Source organism: Vombatus ursinus, unplaced genomic scaffold (genome assembly GCF_900497805.2).
Source record: "Vombatus ursinus unplaced genomic scaffold, bare-nosed wombat genome assembly UNPS02014793.1, whole genome shotgun sequence".
Taxonomy (NCBI): domain Eukaryota; kingdom Metazoa; phylum Chordata; class Mammalia; order Diprotodontia; family Vombatidae; genus Vombatus; species Vombatus ursinus.
The window spans coordinates 8,202,492-8,208,491 of record NW_020954571.1 but is presented as its reverse complement, the minus strand read 5'-3'; positions in this window follow the sequence as shown (position 1 = coordinate 8,208,491).

The window sequence follows — 6,000 nt, the reverse complement described above, 5'->3', positions numbered from 1 at the left end:
GACCTTAGTTGCTTAGTTCTTGGTTCAGTTCCTTTCTTTAACAGAAGAGAAGGTGAGCCCAGAGCGTGTTAAATGACTTGCCCAGGGTCACATAGCTCATCTGTGACATGACCTGGACTAGAACTCATCTTCTGACTATAACCAGTAGTTTGAGGTTTTTTTTGGGGGGGGGGGGGGGTGGGGTTTTTTTTCCGTTTCTCAGCTCCACACAGATGTATCCACCTCCACTGCAGAGCCACAAGCTTCAAAGTAACTGATTTTTCTTTCCATTTAACCCACTCTGCATTTGAAAGCAAGTGTTCATTCTCTTGGCCAAATTGGGAAGCCTAGAGTGGGTGGGAGGAAAAGAACAAGGTGGTGTCATTTATGGCTACCCAGCATCCAGTCGAGTTTATCTGAAAGTTGCGAAAAGGATGAGATAAAACTTATCTCAGCAGATAAGCTCATGATAACAGGCTTCTCATTTCTGATTCCTTTGGCGTGGCACCTATTTAATGGATGTATCTATTTTGATTGACTGCTAACTGCCTACCAAGAGCAGACAGACCTCCTAAGCACATTTAGATCAGCTGCCTGTCCATGGGCAATCTGACTTCAGGCCTTGTTGTGTTATGATGATCCATTTGTAAGTTTGTTAGTCCTTCCAAAAGATGGATGAATAAATGAGCGTTTATTAAGTACTGACTACTTGCCAGGCACTGTGTTAAGTGCTAGGTCCATGAATCAAAAAGATGACTTCTGTTTATTTCCTGTTGATGCATATGCCAGCTTTAAGAGGAACCAGAAGATTGGGGTAAGGATTGGAGAGAAGACAAAACCTTGGACAGCTCATTCTACCTCTGCTTCCATCTACACCTGAGCTCTAGGTCACAGAGACACTTCAGACTATGAAGAGACCTTGAGGATCGTTAATCCAATCCCTCCCTTGTAGAGATAAGGAAACTCTTATCTGTGAAAAGTGAAGTGACTCTCCCAGCATCACACTGCGAGCCAAAAACTAGTACCAGTAGAATGAGTTACTAAGGCACCTGCCTATCTATTCCTGAAGACCAAGGCACAGTTCTCTACCTTGATACCGAAAGCATGGTACACTGGAAAGAGCACCAGCTCCAGAGCCTGGAGGCTCCGGGTTCAAATGCCACCTTTGATGTAACTCCCAGTGTTGTCTCTTAACCTCCCCGGGCCTGTTTCCTTATCTGTAAATTGAAGGGGTTGGACCGCATGACCTCTGAAATTCCTTCCAATTTTAGGTCTATGCTCCTATAATCTCTTTGTAGCTCCCTCCCTAATGGTTTCATACTGAAATTAGAATCTGACTTTCTCTCCTCCTCCCTATGACATTTTGTCTTGAAAGTGACAGTGATACTGGAGTGGCTACCTCGATGCTATCTCCCAACAAAGAACAGCAGTAATGCCTCCTACTCTTCTTTTCAGCTTTATAGAAAGTAATGGGCCTATTTGCGGAATGTCTTTTTTTCTTCTTTCCCGTATAATCACCCAATTGGCATGTTAAATGCTCAGTCTACTGCAGGGAGATGGTGACCAGAGGTGAGGAAGGCAGACGTGGTTGCATGATGCTAACTTACCTACCACCAATTAGTAAATCATTTCCCCCACAGCCAAGCTCAGCAGAAAGCCTTACTTATCAGACCTACTCTAAAATGTCTTGAAGAGGGCTCCTATTTTATTGGTAACATCCAGACCTGGGGGCTAAATCTAAGATCACATGGAAAATCTAGAGAGGATGCCTCCTTCACTGACCTACCGTGAGGCCTTTAGCCAGCGAACGTCGGGGAACAGGCTGATCCAACTGCTATCTGGACAGTGTATTTGCAATCTGAAGTCAAGGCTTAAAATACAATACAGTTGATAACAAAACCATACTCTTGAGTTTAAAAAAAAAACAACAGTGAGATAAGCACATTTTAATTTTTAAAAATTTATTAGGTTAAAAAACAATGATATTTGTGAAATAATATTTTTTAAACTTTATCCCACCATCCAAACTGAAGTTAGGTGGACTAATTTCATTCAAATAACTTCATTTGATTCTATTCTGGATTTGACTTCATACAAACATAATCTAGGAAAGGGCTCATTCTTTGAACCTTCTAAAACCCACTCCTGGTATCATAGCATTTTAAAGCTTAAAGGGACCTTAAAGAGTATCTTAATTCAGTCTCTGAGAAAGGTGAAGGACTGAACCAAGGTCACATAGCTAGTCATTGACAGAGTCAGGACTGGAATCCAAATATCTCGATTCCTAGTTCAGTGGGAGTTCCCACAACTATGTGGTGCCTGCCATAAGGGTCAGACGTCTGTAAACTGTACGTTGCCTCTGTATTATGTCTAAGAGGGTGGCACTTTACTGCAGGATACCATCCTGAATCCCTCAAGCTCTTTAGCCTATTACAAAACAAAATTAAAAAAAAAAACCCAGTGTAACATGCCTTGAAAACTAAGGGAGTATTTCACACTCATGCAATGTTGGAATGTGGCTTTTGTGGTCTGGATGGTACTGATGTTATTAAAAACAACATCCTCGGCACTAGAATGACTTAGCCTGTAAAGACCTTGCAGTTAAACTTAGAACATTTTAAGTTCTTCCCTTCCTACAAGCTTCTTTTTCTTTGTTGTTACTGTTGTTCGATCATTTTGGCTGTGTCCAACTCTTCATGACTCCATTTGGGGTTTTCTTGGCAAAGATACTGGAGTGGTTTGCTATTTCTTTCTCTAGCCCATTTTACAAATGAGGAAACAGCGGCAAGTAGGGTTAAGTGACTTGCCCAGGGTCACACAGCTAGTCAGTGTCTGAGGCCAGATTTGAACTCAGGAAGATGAATCTTCCTGATTCCAAGCCCAATACTCTATCCACTGCACCTTTTTCTTACAAATTTTTATTAAGCATGTGTTGTGTACCTAGCATTATTCTAGATGATGGGAAGGTTCAATCCTGTAGCACTTACTCTATGAACTCACTTAATTAACACTTACCATATGCTACCTCTTTAGGTTAAATAATGCCTCCTTGATGTAGCATCATTGGGGAATATGATATTCCATATAAATAAGTGAATTTCCCACACAATTGAAATAACTTTTTACACAATTTTTTTTATTATTTCAAATAATAATTCTGGTGGAAATCTTTCTAAAATCTATCATCTACTTCCCTGCCTTCATTTCTCTGCTTTCTTAAAAGGAAGATCCTGGATGTAATATAAGCTTTTCTTAATAACTCAGGATCATCATTATGTGGTATAACACAATGGTCAAGTTGAGTCAGCAAGCATTTATTAAATACCTCCTATGTGCCAGCTACTGTGCCAAGTGCTGGGGATACAAGGAAAGGCAAAAGACAGTCCCCAAAGTGGTGCCATCAATTAGGGCCTATTGAAGCATACAGTTTGCACTGAACAAAATGGCCCCGTGATTGTTGTGGCTTTTTTCTTTAAGTAGTTTTTTCTGTTTCTTCTCATCAGGGTATTTTCATGTCCCTCTACCTTCCCTCTAATGTGTTGCTTCCACTCAAGAGAAATGAGCAATGGATGTAGGCAGTACTCTCGAAGGTCAAGGATGTGGACCTTGAATGAAACACGAATCTGAGCTTGGAAATGTGTTTGTTATGGCAGACTTTGCAGTGTAATTATATTGTGCAAAAATTTGCTAGGTATTTAGGCTTCTTGCACTGGGTCCCAGTGTGAATTGGTATCCAAGGAAGCCCAAGGAGTAAATGTTCAAGGAAGAGTAAGAAGACCATTTTGACGGGGAAAGGGGTTGATAGGTAACTAGTACTGCAGAGGCTGCCATTACCACCGGCACCATCAGCACCCCCTCCATTGATCAGCTGAAGGGCTGCATCTGGGATTCACCAGTGGCAGAAGGTTCCTCATATTAGGATTCTAATTAAAACCTTGAAGCTGATTAAGCCTTCAGGCTTTTCCATCCTTGTTTAGCCATCCATAGTTAGCCAATCCATACCTCTTGCTATCCAGTCCTTGTTATTCCAAATTTTATCTGCCGAAACAAAAGAACCACTTTGTTGCTACTCAATATTCCTATATAAATTCAGCTCTCTTCCTCCCCAGTCCCTATCTTTGTCTACCCTCTGGAATACCACATTCCCCCAACCCCCATTAAAATTTCCCTTTCTCCTAGGTCTCCTTCTCTCTTCTGGTATTTGTAGAAACTTAGCTATCTTAGGTAGCACAGCAGCTAAGAGGACTGAACTTGGAATCAGGAAGACCTGAGTTCGATTCACAGCTAAGAGTCCTGTTAGCTGTTGGGCCCAAGGCAAGTCATTTAAACTCTGATTACCTCAGTTTCCTTGTTTGTAAAATGAGGATAATAATAATAGCATCTGCTTCACAGGATTATGAGGATCAAATCTTAAAGCACAATATAAATGCTGGTTATTATTATCTTCGGCTTTGCCACCTTTTCCAATGTTGACTATGCCTCTTGAACTTCCTTATGCACAAGGACAAGAGGAGAAGTCCGTGTGCCCCTTGCTGCCCACTGATAATTTCAAAGCTTCCCTTTGCCACCATCACTTAATGACCAGGCCTTTTGAATTCACTCCATCCTTCTACATTACCCTGTCTGGGTCCTTATTGCTGTCTTCTCCTGACCTCTGGATTATTCTTCCTTCCTTTCTTGATGATCAGGGACTGATTGATGGCTCACAGTTTTTCTCTATATCCCAAGCCACCCTCACCCTCCATCCTTGGTAACGTCACTGATGTCTCTTGAAACACTCTGGCCTCCTGGTTCGTCAGCCTCTTCAGTCCTGTCATATCCACTTCCATCGGCTTGAACACTGCACTTTCGCTCTCTGATCATGTTTCTTGTCTTTCCAGCCTGTCCTACTGCCTCATTCCTCCTAAACCTGCCTTGTATCCTCATTTCAACCTCTGGCCTCCCCAATCCCTGCCTGCTTTTCTAATGTCATCTTTTTTCTCATCTCTTTTTCTTGCCATCCTAAGTCTTAACCTTATAGCTAACTCGTTCAACAAGATACATCATCTTCCCCCCATTGAATCTCTTGTGCCTTTGTCCTTAGGCTATTTTACAGCCAGCTTAATCTTCAATCCCAGGTCACTCCCACCATGTTGCCTTCTCACTTGTATTCCTGAACAACTTAATAGTAGAGAAAGTCATGAAACTGAACTGACTGAATCTGCAACCAGTTCAGATTCTCTAACCTTAACTGGGTCCTCACTACTGCTTGGCAGTTTTTACTCATGTCCAATTGACTTTCTGCTAGTCACATTCTATATAAGGAATGTTCCAGAACTTGTCTCTCTACAATGCCCCAGCATCATCCCCACCTCCTCTTCCTCAGCCAATGACTTTGCTTCCTTCTCTACTGAGAAAATCGTAGTGAACTCCTTCATCTTCTCCACACCACACCTCAAAACCCCACTTCATCTTCCTCAGTGCTTTCCTGTTGTTTCAGTCTGAATGTGAAGTGGCTGTTCTCCTTGCCAAAGCTAACTTCTCTTTTCTTGTGCCCTTGGATCCCGCTCCCTTTGGCATCCTAGAGGAGTTTGTCCTGTTATCATTCTTTCTTTCTAATCTTTGTTCTTCTTATCTAACGATTCCTTCCCTGCTCTGGTCTCCCCTTGACCAGCCATGTCCTCAAGCTATCAGCCTGTATTTCTCCCCCCTTTAACTGCCAAAATGGTAGAAAATGTTGTGTATACAAGAATATCAAGGAATTAATTAAAAGAAATGCAAGGGAAGGTGGTCTGGCTGTACCAGATCTAAAACTGTATTGTAAAGCAGCAATCATCAAAACTATTTGGTACTGGCTGAGAATTAGAATGGTGAATCAGTGGAATAGGTTAGGTACATGAGACACAGCAGTCAATGACTATAGTAATCTACTATTTGATAAACCCCAAAACTCCAGCTTCTGGGATAAGATATTTGACAAAAACTACTGGGAAAACTAGAAAACAGTTTGGCACAAACTAGGTACAGACCAATATTTTACAC